This window comes from Prosopis cineraria, unplaced genomic scaffold (genome assembly GCF_029017545.1).
Source record: "Prosopis cineraria cultivar Desert tree isolate PC_DT_omini unplaced genomic scaffold, ASM2901754v1 PC6, whole genome shotgun sequence".
In the NCBI taxonomy this organism is placed as follows: Eukaryota; Viridiplantae; Streptophyta; class Magnoliopsida; order Fabales; family Fabaceae; genus Prosopis; species Prosopis cineraria.
Genome location: NW_026555337.1, coordinates 5,565,808 through 5,583,109, shown reverse-complemented (window position 1 = coordinate 5,583,109; position 17,302 = coordinate 5,565,808). Strand labels below are relative to the sequence as shown.

Genomic DNA, 17,302 nt, shown 5'->3' with positions numbered 1-17,302 from the left:
AATTCCAAGACAATAAAGTAGACCGTAGATTATCAAAATAAGCTCATGGAGCTTGTTTTAGTCCATACAGCGCTTTTCTCAATGTGTAAACAAAAGTAAGATGATTAAGATCAACAAAACCTTCTGATTGAGACATAAACACAGTTTCATTAAGAAATCCATTGAGAAATGCATAATTGATATCCCGTTGTCGAACATCCTAATTTTGTGATGCTAGAAGAGTAAGAACGACTCAATGGTGGATGGTTTAACAACTAGACTATAAGTTTCACTAAAATCAACATCTAGTTCTTAGAGACAACCTTTTATTACTAGCGGCGCCTTATATCATTTTACAAAATGATTAGGCTTAAATTTAGTTTTAAAAACATCCATCTACATTTGACAAGATTATAGGATAGCTTAAAAGGAACTAAATCCCACATTTTATCATGCATCAATGCATTATACTCAGCTGCCATGGCCTTTCTCCAATGATCGAGCTTCAGAGCTTCAATTATAGAATGAGGCTATGTAAGAAGACACTGTGGATCAATCTGAACATAACCAACATAAGGTCTCTTAGGCTTTGAAATACCAGCTTTCTCCCATGTAATCATATGATGATTATTAGACACAGGAATAATAGCTATAGGTGGACAAGATTTAGCTGACCCACTTGAGGCAAGCGATAGAATTCTCTCTGATGTGGATTTAACAGGCCCACTCTTTTCATCAGGACATTGAATTACTAAACCAGGTTGAGTAGTAGGCCCAATATTAGATTGTACTAAAACATGTAGATGAGTATCGATAGAAGCATTATCGAACGATGTTGTTAAAGGAGAGTCATTACTTGGCTTAATAGAGTTAGACGACATCGTTTCAAGTAGTGAGTTATCATCTTCAACCTTGGTTTCTGAAATAAAAATAGAGTCGACGTGCTTAATAGAAAATATCAAAAATAGGGTTCGACAACCACTATGAAGATGAAGCCATTGATGACACATCATTCTTCTTTTGTGAGCCTGCAAAAGGAAAATCATTCTCATTAAAAATAACATGACAAGAAATGTATATTTTTGTCAAATGACTTAAACACTTATATCCCTTATATGATGGGCTTGGTCCCAAATAAGTACTATGTCATTGCGAAATTCAAGTTTATGCTTGTTGTAAGGCCTAAGACAAGGAAAACAGGCACATCTAAAAATCTTAAAACCACCATAATTAGTTTTCAAACCAAAAAAAACTTGAAAATGGGTTGAAAGTCTAGAACTTGAAAGTCAGAACAAGGGTTGGCAGATGGTTATAATGTAACAATAGCTTCACTAAATGCTTCCTACTATAGTAAAATGGCATAGAGGCTTGAGCAGCATGCTTAAACCCATTTTAACTATACATCGATGTTTCCTTTTTACACGTTCGTTTGTTTTGATGTGTAAGAATATGAGTAACAAAAAATAATGCCTGATTCAGTTAAAACTATAGTAAAACTTGCCTTTCCAATCACTCTGTAATACTTTAATCTTCTTGTCAAACTAATTTTCAACAAGTTTTTGAAATTGTATGAAGGCAGATAATGCTTCTCCTTTTAACCATAAGGGAAAAAAGCCAAGTAAAATGGCTAAAATCATCAACAAAGCTTATATAATATTTGAATCCAGATTTAGATAAGATTAGCAAAGGACTCTACACGTCGATATAAACAAGATCTAAAGAAGCTTTAGCTTGTGATTCAGATAGTAGAAACTATAACTTATGCATTTTTCCATAACAACATGCATTGTAAAGATCAAGAGATTCATTAGTATTAAGCTTTATATTGCAACGTTCCAAAACTTGTTGGACAATTTTACAAGAAGTATGTCCTAAGCATTTATGCCAAGTATCAAGAGCAACTTGCAGTGCTACCAGCTTATCAATGCTGGGAGTACATAAAAGCTTATAAACTTGAGGATTGCCATCAACATTGTAAAGTCCTTCGCATCTAATTCCTTTAAGTAGGGGTCTTCCCATTCTCATGTCCTTCACAACACAATCATCAACACAAAATTGTATCAGTATATTATTATCCAAAACTAATTTTGAGACACTAAGTAAGTTCTTCTTAATGGATAAAACTAGATGTTAAAAATAATTGAGTATTATTATCATAATCAATAAAACTAGAAGAATGTCTAGCAATATGTAAGCTAGCTCCATTTCCAACTATAAGTGTACCTGATCCTGATTCACCCTTTATTCCAGAATCATTTCTATTCAAATGATTTATATAGTTAGAGGCACCACTATCAATATACCATAAAGGATCCTGAACAGTCTCAAAAGTTGCATAATAAGCAGAAGAAGAAGAATGATTATTAGGAGGCATAAAATTTTTATCAAAATGATAAAAGTAATTAACAACTGTGTGTCCTGTTCTAGTGTAAAGCGAACACCAAGGTCCATTGCCTCTGGAGTTTCTACCTCTACCACGTCCTCTTCGTCCTTGGCTTCTCTAAGAAGGTTATAATCTAAAAGAAGAAGAAACACCAGATATCTATGTAGAACTAAAACCAACAACATTGTCAGATCGAAAACTCCAATTAGCAAAAGCATGACTTACTGAGGTGGCATTGTTGATGTGCTCAAGATGTTTTTCATAATTAAGCTAGTATGATTGCAAATCTATCCATGATAAATCAACTCTGTTAACTAACTGCACTACTATCGGAGTATACTCAATATCAAGACCTGCTAGTGTCTACATAATCAAATTTGAAAGTGCCAATGGATATCTAGCAAGAGCCATATGATCAGATAGAAGCTTCATTTTATAAAGTATTCCTCTATCTTGAGGGATCCTTTTCTCTGTCATTGAAATTTTGTCTTCATGAAAGTAATCCATGAGTGTTGATCTGTGACTGCTTTCCAACGCTAAGATGTCATCTTATAGTGAAGAACTTGCAAAGAAATGTCAGGATTCATAGACCCAAGTAACCAACCATATATAAGCTGACTTGTGGCATGCCAATCATTAAATGCTGGTTCACAATGATATCATTACTATTGGAAATAAATTCTAGTGAACTAGGTTTTATCCCAGTAAGAAACCCATCAAGACAATAATCACGTAAGCCAGATTGCATAAAATTGTGCCAAAGCAAATAATTGGATCGATCTAACTTAATTGATCCTGCTTGGTTAGATTGTTAAGGAGTGGAACTGTCTCAGTAAAAATAAAGGGAGGCGATGACTCAATAAAAATAGAAGGAATATTGGTGTGAGAGGATGTTGTCAAAAAAGAAGAGATTTGAAATGGAGCAGTGGAAGAGTGAAGAATAGGTAAGGTTGAAGAGAAGAGAAATGGTGAGCTAGTTGTGGAAAGAATTGAAAAGTAAACCATAGGCATAGATCTGCTTTGATACTAAATTAAGAAAATATGACCATATAAAAAGGAGGCTCAATCAACGTAAGTGGCCACTGTGCAAATATTCATCATTTATAAAGCAGATTGTCACAACAGAAAGGCCACGTCACAGTTTATACACTATTCTAAATATACAATAAAGAAATATACAATAAAAAAGATTGGGCTTTCTATTATCTTAAGCTATTAGACTGTGTACGACTCTTAGACCTTGGACTAGGATTGACTATTATATTATCACTCCATATTGGAATCTTCTTTATGAGAGGCTCAGATGATCGAGAAGCACTGGTACTAGGCATGAGAATGAAAAAGCACAAGGACATGAGACTTGAGGTTTTTAGGTTTATTGTGGATGAAAACCAGGAGAATAAGGATGAATAGGAGGAAGAGTGCAAGGAGGATCAAAGGATGGATGAGAGCTTGATAGACGAATTCAAGGTGGTGAAGTTTGGAAGAGCATGAGTAGAGTACCCAGATAAAAATGGAGGGATCAGAGGTGTTCGAGAGGATTCGAGGATTGGAAGGGAACTATGACCTAGTAATGGTGGGGAAGAAGCACATAGTGGAGATAGAAGGATTAAGCGATGAGGAAGTATTGTCGAACTTGTTAGATAATGTAGATATGTTAGGAGCGATTGGGGATATGTTGGCGTCGAAGTAGTTCTGTGATAGGATGGTTCTAGTTTTGGTGACACAGTATGGTGGAAATAGGGTTAAAGGCCTTAGAAGAAAGCCTTCTTCTATAGCAGGATCTCATTCTAGTTTTCGTTCAAGATTTTGGTAACCAATTATAAGCATGCCTTTGGAAGAACTAGTGTAGTAAAAGGAAGTAGTAGAAGCACGTCACTCCGTAAGAATCAAACTTCACTACAACATCACCATTTTTTATTTTTTCTGACGCTGGACTCAAAATGCTACAAATATAGTTAAATGTCTAGTGAGGTTGTTGATTATTACTAGTTAGAATTTAGAGGAAATTCATTTTCATTCATAATTTACAGAGCAAATATGATGATAGGCAAGGTTGTCAAACTCATGAGTTTAAATAAACTCAAATTATAAACTCATAGAATTTATTTCTATTAATAAATAGTCATTAAAAATATATAATTAAATATAAAATATAAACATAAATTGATTTCAATATATTTCAAACATAAATCATTTAAATTAAATTTATCTATATTGATAAATTATCATACTCAATGTAGAAATTTCAAAATTTGGTAATTTATTATTTGTATTTCTTGTTTTTTTTATTAATATTAGTTTTTGTTTTTTGATTTTTATTTTTCTTTGAATTGGGTCCTGTTGTTTAGAGTTCACACACACAACTTGCTCAAATTGATAAGTTTAGCAATTAAATTTGTATCTAATTTAAGTTTATAAGTGAGTTAATATGATTTTGTAAGCTATAAATATAAAAATAATGGACTCAAAGAATCAAATCATAAGCTGAACTAAGTTTATATTTAGTTTAAGTTTATGAGTAAGTTAACATAATTTTATAAATTTAAAATATAAAAAATGATAGACTTATATAGTTAACTTGAGAGTTTGACAACAATAATGATGGGATTTAAATTCTTGAAAATTTATATCTTTTCTCATTTTATTATTTTTACAAAATATGAAATCTTATATTTTTTTCTTAAAAAATAAACTTCATAAAAATTTATATACCTTAGAAATATTAATAAACTGCATTGCAATAACTCATATATGAGTCAAATATCAGCCTCTTTCTTTTTTAAAAAAAAACGGATAGGTAAAACAAAAGCTTTGAAAAATAGTTATACTATTTGTTTGAATAGGGAAAAAAACTTTTGTATATTTAGGATCAAATATTCTTAAATATTGATGCTCACAAATATGTAATGAATTTTGCAATTATATGATCCATAGAATAGTAAGTGATAAATTAAGATCGTTTTCACAGTGAATCAAGTTAATTGATAATTAGATAATAAATTTTTTATTTTCATTTAAGTCAAGCAAAGCAAGATTTAGATTTGATTTTGTAAAATAATTAATTAAAATTATACGAATGCATTAAAATAAAAATTTCAACAACCACAAATAATTAAGGCAACCTAAGGTGCCTAATCTCTTCTTCAATTCATAAAACATGTTATTACTCATATAAATTTACTTAATATTAATTTGCCAATCTAGAGTATTAATAGGAATAATTATTTTTTGATTAATTACACCCTTCTCTTAAATTAATATGTTATTCCTAATACAAATACCCAAAAGGCAAAAAGGCACAAACTCACTCTAATATAATTATATAGGTACAATAAGTATATTCCTATCCTATTGCAAATTAAAAACATTCTAATCTCATATTACTTAATTTAATGGTCTAATTCAAATTTTTCTCTTTCAAGGCAAAATTTGAACCCCTAAATTCACACTCAATGGTGGCCGAGTATTAAGTAGACAAATAAGTACAAGATTAAGCAAATAAAACTAATATTAAGCTCAAATAAATGGCTTAGACATACTCTAACCCAAGAATTAGTTGATAGCTACCCTAGATTAAGAGAAAATCAGTCATACATTGCTCTATTAATAGTAAAATTTAGCAATATATACATCAAAGTAAGAGAAGGAGGAGGAGAAAAGGTTAATCAAAGCAATCTTGAGGAAAATCCTTAATTTTTCACTAAATCCAAGCTCATCCAACCCTTCATTTTGCTCTCTCTAGACGCTCTGCAGCTACTAGAAGTAAGAATGGTTGAAAATGAGGTCCCCAAATCTTAAAAATTTATTGAAGATCAAAATTGTACATTTTATTAAAATTACGCTTCGCTGTAGCAAATACATCTTCGCTATAGCAAACATAACTTGTTTAAATTTTCTTTTTGAATTCACTTCCTTTGATTTAGGCTTCAAAATTTTCATCTTTGAACCTATAAACTGGGCCTCCCTACATGCATAAAACTTGTAATAAATGATAAAATTGATCCACTAACTTTCAAGCACATTTCCGTATCCATTTTCACACATAATCATCTACTTAATTATATTTTTACTAAAAAACTCAAATAAATAACTTTCAATTACATTAAAAATATCAATAAATTTAGTAAAATATTGAAATTCATCAAATGTCAGAGGGAAATTCATTAATACGCCAAAGGGTGTGCCTTATCTATCAATTTTTTGGTCCTTCCATGTGATTAGAATTTTGTCGTCCTTCATAAAAAATAATGTCTATTTTAGATCCCTCTGTAATTTTCCATGAATTAATGAGAGCATAAAAAATTCCAATAAGAGAATTAAAAAAAATTGAAGGGCACTAGATGTGCGAGAAATTAAAAGGAAGAATATCTGAAAGATTTTAACATCTAATAAAGATCTAGACAGATCAAACACTTGTTAAAATAAAAACTTCGCTTATTATTCATTAATGCTTACTTGTTAAAGATCTTTTTATGAAATTAAATTGCTTCTAAAATTCTTTAATGATATTCTCCCAAATAAAAATAATGAAAGCAGATCGTTTTAAATATAATAGATCATAAATATAAATTGGGCAAGAAAACGTACATATCTTAAATTTTTTTGACACAAAATAAACCAATTTTATATTTAAATTAAGATATTTTAAATTTTTTTTTTGGTAAAACATTCAGCACAAATTTTGAAAAACACTAGTCCAAAATAAAAAAGCCGAAAAGCTGACAAGAGTAGAGCTTCCCAAACACGTGCGAAATATATTCCGTCCGATTTAAAAATATAAAATATTTTTTAAAAAGTTAAATGTTAAAAAATATAAAATATTTTAAATTTTTTAAAATGTAATTATTATCTTTTTTAAAACTACTTTTATTGGTAATAACTTTATATTTATTGTAGAATATTTAATAAAAAATTAATATAAAAGATAAAATTAATTTAAAATTAAATAATTATTTTATTAAAAATAAAATTTAATTAAAAATATTTTATATTTCTAAATGGGGCGAGTATATGCGTTGATCGAAATTCATGCATCGCGATCCGCCATATCCCATGTGAGATGATGACTGCCACCGAACCCACCAATGCTTCATCTTATTTCATTTTCTTGCCCCTTCCCACTTTCGCAGAAGCCCCTGCTTTGAATTCTTAACAAGATTCTTTGGATGACTTCAGATTTAATGTTCATGACTATAAAGGGGGGAAAAAAACTAATTTAAGGAGGGCTCTAAAAATGTTGAGTCTTTTGCATCTTATGGTTTGTTTTTCATTACTTTTTTCATGATTCTTAGTTATCGACGTCAACTTAATTTTTCAAAGAATTTAGGAAAAATGACAATTAGGGACCTATTGAATACTAACATTAAGGACAGTTATAAATCTTAAATTGTTGAAATTTTTATAACACCATGGAGCTTACTTGCAATAAAAAATAATGATAATAATTAATAAAAAATCAACAAAACATATTTAAAATATTTGTAATATTATTTTAAAATTTACAAAAATTAATTGTAAATTTTAATTTTTTTATTGTCAATATACAAATAAATTATTCAAGAAATTAATAAAATATAGTTAAAATTATTTACAAGATTAATTGAAAATTTATAAGAGTCATTTGTAAATTGCAATTTAATCACTTATATTTTTTTTTTGCTTTTGATGCATAGATAAATTACTTTAAAAATTTATAAAATATACTTAATATTATTTATAATGCAGTTAATAATTTATGAGAATTAATTGTAAATTGCAAGTGAATGAGTTATAATTTTCAATTATAATCATGAAGCTAAGACCGTTTCATAGTGCGATAGATTAGATATTACTGGCCGGGAAAAAAAAAAAACAGAAGATTGATTAGATATTAATCCGCTATCACATCAAAAAGAAAGGAATTATTTAATCCGTTTTCATCACAGAACTTTTTCTCAGCAATTGCAATCGATTGCCAGCTCAAAGGAAAAAGCCGTGAGGAAAGAGAAGTCGTGAAACTGCGAGTGAAATCCCTTCTCTTTTCCCAGAAACTCTTAAACTCGCTCTTCGCTCGCTTTCCGCAAAAGTGTCGACAAAAATATAATATTCTTATCAGGCAATGGGACAGCGCCGACTCAGAATTTAATTACTATTCGAGGACCAATTAACATGCTACTATTGAAATTTAAACGCTTGAATGACATAGCTTCCATTCAATTCATGAAACTTCTTCACATTTGGCCTCATGAGGAGCAAGCGAATAAGAGTATATTTAATTGGCATTCAACAACTAGTAATTACACTGAAGAGTCCTGTGAGTACGATTCTCGCATTCCTCCATGCAGACTCAGCCATCGTTTGAATTTTGAACTTTGGACTCCCTTATGTCACGCTAATTAGAACGAGACTACGTACTATAAATGGTATTTGCATCTCCACACCATTATAATCAACATTCCATAGCCCTTTAATCCGATCGATCTCTCCAATGGAACAAGCAAGCTCTCGTAAGCTTCTGGAGCAATCCAAGGTCGGTCCAGCAATAGCCAATGACAGAACCACTCTTCCTCTCACATTCCTAGACATCTCTCTTGCAGGGCCTATCTATGTCAGGCGTCAATTCTTCTACCATTTTCCTTACCCTACTCATCATTTCATCCGTTCTACGCTTCCCTCTCTCAAACACTCTCTCTCCATCGCTCTCCACCATTTCTTTCCTCTCGCCGGAAACCTCCTCTGTCCGCCGCCGCCTCACAAGCCTTTTATCCTCTGCACCGGTGAACTTTCTGTCTCCTTAACGGTGGTCGAGTCTGCTTCTGATAATTTCAATTATTATTCGGCTAACCACCCCAGAAATCTCAAAGACTTGGACAGCTTGGTTCCCAAGCTGTCATGTCGTACAATGGATGAAGACCTCGAAGGCACTGATCCCACATTCGTATTCCCAATCGTAGCCTTGCAGGTCACGGTTTTTCCTAACGCTGGCCTTTGCATCGCCATCACGTATTGCCACGTGATGGACGACAATTGTTGCAGTCATTTCATGAAAACGTGGGCTTCCATTTGTAGATCCGATGGTGGAGATATGACTTTTCTGGACAAATCACTTCCTTCGTATGACAGGGAAGTGATCAAAGACCCGAGGGGCCTTGAAGCCGTTTTCTTGAGAGACTATTTTAAAGAAAGAGCAACGTGGAAGGACAGTCTTGCGGGTACAACTTCAAAGCGTGTCGTCAATAATGATAATGACCTTTGCAAGGCAACGATTGTGTTCGGCAGAAAAGACATTGAAGTACTGAGAAATTGGGCATTTTATCAATGGAAGAAAAATGACGAATCGAACGCACCGAAATATCTATCAAACTTTGTGGTGATATGCGGTTTTGTGTGGACAAGCTTGGTGAAGACGAGATATAGGGACGAGGATGAAGAAGAGAAAGATGAGTACTTTCGTTTTGCAGCAGATTGCAGAAACCGCCTCGAGTATGCAGTACAAAAGAACTACTTTGGAAAACTGCCTAACGCGATGCTATGCATCGCTGAAGAGAAAAGAGCTGAAAGAAGAAGGAGGGTTTTTGAAGGCGGTGAAGGTGATTGATGGGGCAATAGAAGATATGAAGAAAGAACCTTTCAAAGATGCAGAAAAGTGGAAGGAAAACTTTCAGAAAATGTTCGTGTTAGGAAGCACGGTGTTGGTTACAGGGTCGCCCAAATTCACCGTTTATGAGACTGACTTTGGATTTGGGAGACCTACAAAGGTTGAGATGGTTCATTCCTTCAAGTGCATGTCTCTTGCTGAGAGTGGATCTGAAGAAGGAGGACTTGAGGTTGGGTTGGTTTTCAGGAGGAATGAGTATGAACATTTCATGTCTGTTGTTGAAGGAGGACTTCAAACGTTCAAATCTTATTAATTGGGCCACTTATGCCTTAATTGAAGATTAATTTCGTTTTTATTGGAGAAAGGTTGATGTGTACGGTTTTAGTATGAATTAATAGTAATATAATTCTCTTGTATAATTCAAAGATGTTATGCCTAAGGTGTCATGGACATGGTTGCATTGTTTTTCAGCCAGAATGACAAAGAACAAAGCCTAACTTATTGAAGTGTATAACATGCCTATTTATATAATCAAGATCCTCTTCAACCTCTCTAATATAGGACGTAACATATATGGAGGACTATAAGACTATCACCACATTACCATGTGTCAATTCCTATTACAGTTGATATTTGTTTGTGAAACCTACAAAACCAATCAAATTATCCGTTATTTGTTAAAATGATACTCCGCTGTTCAATAATGTCAGATATTTTTTGAAGTATTGGATGTTCAAAAATGTAAAGCATTTTTAATTTTTCAAGGTGTGATTATTATCTTTTTTTTTTAAAGTATCCCTATTGACAAATGAATTTATATTTATTGTAGAGTATTTAATAGAAATAAATATAAAAAATAATGTTAGTTTGAAAATAGATTATTACTTTATTGAGGGTGATATTCGGTTAAAAATACTTTATATTTTTTAACAGAAGGGTAATATATTGTTGTGCTAGAGTTATTATTCTTGTTTTTTTTTTTTTGACAAAGTATCAGAGTTATTCATTATTAGACTATATTAACCATGCATTTTCTCACATTTCAAATTTTGCATCTTTGAAGGATTTGAATGTTAAAAGAAACATTACAGTTGCGTTTGCATTGGTAGGTTTAAGTTAAAAATTTGAATTTGAAATTTTGCCTTTAAAATTCATAAATTCTAAATCAAAAATTTTCTTCATACCTGGATGACTCTTTTCTGTTTCTATTATCCTCACTCCTTCCTTAATTAACGTAAATAGTTGGCCTATTAGTCTCCTTATCATGATTCAAGTCCATCTTCATATACTGGTCGATGAGCCCATTCTTTAAAGGGGACTGAAACTCACATGTCACGTTCCCCAAAATTTTTGAAAACGATTTAAATCAACATATATATATATATATATATATTTATATAATTTTGCTCCCATATCGGGAGAGCAAGCCGAAGTTGTATGAAGAACCAAAAATATAATTTGTGCAAACAAAGAATTCAAAAAATCATAATGAAATATTTCCCAAAAATTAAAAATAACTTTAGAATTGTTTAAGACTATCATTGAATTAAGATCTTTTAATATAATTTCTGTGAAATAAAAAATATTAAACACAAATGTTGGAAAACATGCGCCCGTGTCAAAGACTTTGTTGACTAGTGATTATTCAATGCTTTTGAAAGTGTCTTTCCTTTTTTGAATCATAAGATCTGCTATTGCCCTTTAAATTTGACAACCAAACTCGTCAAAAGCTTTGCATGAAAAAAGACAAAAAAGAAATCATGCATAGGCATTTGCATTATGCAATGTCCAATAATGCGCATAAGAGAAGACTTGGCAGCCAAACCAACCAATGCGGAATACTTTGTTTGATTTCTTTGCTTCGCAGAAGCTTCGCAAAAGCCTTCTTGAATTAGCCTAGCACCAGATACTTGAGAGCTGAGTGTGATCACGTGAGGCTCACAAATACTAGACCTTTTTTTTTTTTTGGGCCCCTTTAGTCACTAGTTTTCCATACCCCTCCGGTCCCGCTGTTTAATTCCATTCGACTATTACGTACACGTATACTTTGATAATATTTTTTATATCTATATTTTTCGTTTTTAACCGGAAATTAGGTTGAAAAGTCTTGCCTTCCAAAAAATTGAAAGAAAAAATGGCATTCTCGTTGGGAGCTGATCATTAAGCAGAAGAAAGTCGCATGCGTATGCATTACTTCCATTTATTAAAAATATTTGCATATTTTATGGTCGAATAATATTTGAATCTAGATCAGCAATGTCTTTTTGGTGAGTATAAGGAATATACTTCATTGAAAATAGAAAATATCTTCCCTCAGCAATGAGGCAATGAGTAAACCTCTCTCAACTAAATTATTACATACAAATAGGATATTCGAACTCCAAACACTTGCTTAATTAATGACAGCCTCTATCTTTCATGCCAGTTTTAGTTGGTTGATTAATGGACAATGTTGAATACAAGATATCTGTCAAGAAAAACTGCACATACAATGTAGTCAAATAAATATAAAAAAAACGAGTTTTAATTATCTTATTTTTTTGTCATTTTTTAAATACTATATGATTATATGATTTTAACAATATAGTTTTAGGTGTGTAATTATAAATTGTTCAAAGTCTTTTTGCTCACCTAGTGGTTTGTGTTCCACATTATTGCTTCATTGACTAGATAGAATTTATTATTTTTCTTTTCTTGCTATCTTTTTATTTCAATCTTGAATCATTTAGATCCCATTTTGTATGATGAAAGAGCTTTTTATAAAATTAGAATCAGAATTAGAATTGAAATATAGTTGAGTTTTAAAAGTATGTATAGTATAAGGATGAACTCTTGATATAATTGTAATCAATATATGAATTTAAAATAAGAATAGATTAAATTGCCCTTTTTCCATATTACAAAGACCTCATATGTCCCTTGCCTTGTTCCCTCCCTCTTTCCTTCTAACATGAGTCAATGATGCAACAAGCAAAGCCATCGGCAAACACCATATTCAAGCAACAACCAAAACCAAGCAACATAATAGCAAACTAGATAATACATAGAACAAATTGAGGGAAAAAACAAAGGTGCAATCAATGAAATGAGATGCAACAAAATCAAGGTTTCACATATAAATCTAGGAGAAAAAAAAACTTGATGGACACAGTAAAGGTACTGTAATGACATCCCTAACAAATCAGTCAGAGAAGAACCAAAAACTCATCAAAGGACAGTGTGTGTGAATGTTTGATGCTCTCACTCTCTAATTGTTCCCCTGCTTTAGCAAATTCACCATCAACCTCATGTCATCTGTGATTCCCAATGCTGTTGTTGCTAGCTTTCTCAAGCTATCGATCCTTTCATTTCCAAGCTATGAGTCAACTCCTCCAAGTTTCACAAATATGCTCTTCTTGCTATGCTCAACCTTGTTGTCAAGGATGGCATCAGTTGCCACCGATAACATAGACTCTGATTAGGGGATGCCTAAGGTGGAAGAGACCATAAGAGATAGCAGCAGATAATGGGGAGGATAGAGATGTCTCACAATAACAATTTTATGGAATTAGACTGATTCCATTGTGATCTTGATGGAGTTGGATTCTAGCAATTTTATTAGAATCCCAAGTCTTGGGAATCTCAACTCTAGACTACCAAACATACTCAGAGTTAGATTTTATATCCATTTCCATTTCCAAACTCAAAATTCATGGATACCAAACAAGACCTTATTTTAAAGATAGTCAATCCAACAGCATTCTTATTTTCGGTGCAATAAGCACTAAGCTACTATCCTTATTTTACACATTCTAGATTAGTGCTCATTGTTATCCCTTAGAATCTTGTTCTTGAATTATGAAAAATTTACTTAGGTCGATTGTTGAGTGCCAATATAAATATTTTGATATCGCGCTTTCTAATGTCTCGTTTGATAGTATGGAAGAGTTTCTTATGGAAGTGAAAGTAGAAATGAAAATAGAAGAGGAAGTGAAAGTGAGATAGAAATGGGTGCTTAAAACATTTTTGGTATGCATATGGAACTGCAGTATAATTTTTAATTGAAATATGTATTAAAAATATAAAAATACCAAAATTCTCTCCAAACAAAATAAAACTCTTCCACTGTGAACAAGAAGAACAAAACAGAACCCTTGTTGAAGAAATAAAAAAGTCTCTTCACAGTTTCTACCAAAAAAAAGTCTCTTCACTACCATCATGAATCATCATCCTGAAACAAAACCAACCACTACAAACCCAAAAGTCCAAGGCAAATAAGAGTCAATTAGCCAAGAATTTTATAACATCTAGCACAGAAATAAATAAAAACACTTGCTAGCTGCTGTTCTAAAATCCATCATTTACCTAGATTTGAAATAATCAAAAATAGTTAAGGGAGAGGGGCAATGGTGAGTTGGTAATTGATCTAGATATGAGAGAGTCAGAGAGATAAGAGAAAGAAGCCGATTGAGTGAGAGGTGGAGAAGGGTAGCAATGCCGACGATTGGGTGAGAGAAAGGGAGAGGGGCACCGGTGCTAACGATGGACTTTCTTGATCTGTTTCTCAACTTGATCAAATACTCTCAACCTACCTGATAGAAGAAGCAGATCCACTTTTCTTGGTCGATGAACAAGCATTAAATACTTGGTTGAGTTTTTTGTTGACATCTTCCACCATTGCTCTTGAGTATTTATTCTTCGATGAGTATTGTTCAAGTTTGGTGAGTTCTGAAGTTTGAATCAAGAAAAAGGGTGAAATATGTTTATAAATTTAAAATGGAAAAATTTTAAATTGATAAAATAGATGAGGGTATGATAGTCATAAAATCTCACATCCAGAGAACTCAAACCAATTCCATAAGGTATAGCATGGAAGTCAATTCCATCATTTTTTATGAAAGTGAGTTCCACCTGGAACTGAGTTCCAATGTACCAAATGTTCCATTTTTTCAATTTCACTTCTACTTCTACTTCTCCAACTTCAATTCCAACATACCAAACAAGCAATAAGTTGTAATTAACCAATATTCCATTGTCCATTAATCATTAAATCCATCTCTTGAATGGAACATTCATGTACTCATAAGCTTCTAGAGCAGTCCAGGGTTGGTCCAGCCATCCCTCCAGAAAGAACTACTCCTCCTCTAGCATTCCTTGACATCTCTCTTGTAGGTCCTATCTATGTCAGACGCCAATTCTTCTACCACTTTCCTACCTTACTCACCATTTCATCCATACTATACTTCCCTCTCTTAGGCACTCTGTCTCCATCGCTCTCTACCTTTTCTTTCCTCTCATAGGAAACCTCCTCTATTCACCGCCGCCTCATAAGCCTTTCATCCACTGCATTGGTGAACATTTTGTCTCCTTAACGGTGGCCAAATCTGCTTTTGATAATTTCAATCGTTATTCAGCCAACCACCCCAGAAATCTCAAAGACTCGGACAGCTTGGTTCTCGAGCTATCATAGAGTACAGTTGATAGAGACGTTGAAGACTGATGCCATGTTCATCTTCCTAATTGTAACCTTGCAAGTCATGATTTTTCCTAACGTTGGCCTTTACATCGCTATCACATATTGTCATGTGATGGATTATAATTATTTTAGCCATTTCATGAAAACATTGATTTTCATTTGTAGATCCAAAAGTAGAAATATGACTTTTCTAAAGAAATCACTTCCTTCATATGATAGGGAAGTGTTCAAAGACCTGAGGGGCCTTGAAGCCATTTTCTTGAGAGATTATTTTAAAGAAAGGGCACCATGGAAGGACAGTCTCACAGGTAAAACATCTAAGAGCATCATTAGCGATGATGATAACTTTTTCAAAGCAACGATTGTGTTTGGCAGAAATGAGATTGAGGCACTGAGAAAATAGGTAGTGAATCAGTGGGGAAAAACTGATGAATCAAAAGCACCAAAATATTTATCAAAGTTTATGGTAACATGCAATTTTGTGTGGACCAGCTATGTTAAGACTGTTGTGTGCGTGTCAAAAGTATGTGTATGTCAAAAGTCCTACATTGTCTAAATGAAGAACTCTCCTAGTAGATAAATACTAAGGAATGAAGTAAGCTAGTAAAATAAGCTTGGAGGAGAAGTAGGATTGCGCGCATGAGACAAGTCAACTAAGAGCAATCGCAGTTGAAATCAGCTAATTCGCCTCTCCCTACACACAAGTTCAAGAGGCACTGGGTTCCTTTTATCAAATTATCATTACAAATAAATAAATAATTATTTTTAGCTTACCCAAAAAACCTCAACTTCTGAAAACTAATTTTGTGTGTTAATTTCTTAAACGCCCTTGTAGATTAATGGTATGTTGTGTGTGTGTGTGTGTGTGTGTAATCGAAGCATTAATCTGGTGATTATGAGCTAATGTTCATGTCTCCATTTTCGGCTATATATAGCCATGGGTGCGGACAGATCAACTTGCCAACCTCTTAAGCTTTCGGGGCAATTCTCTCCTCCTTCCACCTTCTGCTGTGTTGTTCATCTGAGTTCATTTTAGTTCTACTGTTTTGGTATTTTGCTCCTGTAGGAAGTGCTTGTTTAATCCTAAAAAATTGTCGGTCTGTCGTCCCGATGTGCCGGAATAGTTCTTGAGGACAATGTCCTTTCGGACACGACTCAAGTAGCTCATGACTCACGTCCATACCTCCGATATTGCCTACAAAGATGAGATATAGAGATGACGAAGAAGAAGAGAAAGATGAGTACTTTCATTTTGCAGCAGATTGCGGAAACCTCCTCGATTGTTCGGTACAAAAGAACTACTTCGGAAACTGCATAACACGATGCTATGCGTCGCTGAAGAGGAAAGAGCTGAAGGAGAAGGAGGTTTTTAAAGGTGGTGAAGGTGATTGAAGGGGTAATAGAAGATATGAAGAAAGAACCTTTCAAAGATGCAAAAAGTGGAAGGAAAGCTTTCAGAAAACGTTCATGTTAGGAAGTACAGTGTTGGTGATGGGGTCGCTGAAATTCACTGTTTACGAGATAGATTTTGGGTTTGGGAGACCAACAAAGGTTGAGATGGTACATGACTTGAAGTGCATGTCTCTTGCTGAGAGTGGATCTGAAGAAACTAAGGTGGACGTAAAGTTGGCTTGGTATTTGGGAGCAATGAATATGCATATTTCATGTCTGCTGAAGGAGGACTTCAAACTTTCAAATCTTATTAGTTGGGTCACTCGTGCCTTAATTGAAGATTAATTTCGTTTGTATTAGAGAAAGTTTGTGCGTAGTTTCTGTATGAATTATTAATAATATATTTCTTTTGTATACAATTCAAATGCAATGCCTACGACATCACGGTCATGGATATTGTTTTTAGGTGAGAATGGGAAACAACCAGAAGAAGAGAGGACTACACGGCTTTTAC

The 17,302-nt window shown here is 33.1% G+C and overlaps 2 pseudogenes; both read left to right on the top strand.

Annotated features, from left to right (window-relative positions):
• The first annotated feature begins 8,701 nt into the window (after nt 1-8,701).
• LOC129312387 (coumaroyl-CoA:anthocyanidin 3-O-glucoside-6''-O-coumaroyltransferase 2-like) lies at nt 8,702-10,386 on the top strand (annotated as a pseudogene).
• Nucleotides 10,387-16,599: 6,213 nt separating this feature from the next.
• Nucleotides 16,600-17,102, top strand: LOC129313244 (coumaroyl-CoA:anthocyanidin 3-O-glucoside-6''-O-coumaroyltransferase 2-like; annotated as a pseudogene).
• The last annotated feature ends 200 nt before the right edge of the window (nt 17,103-17,302 follow it).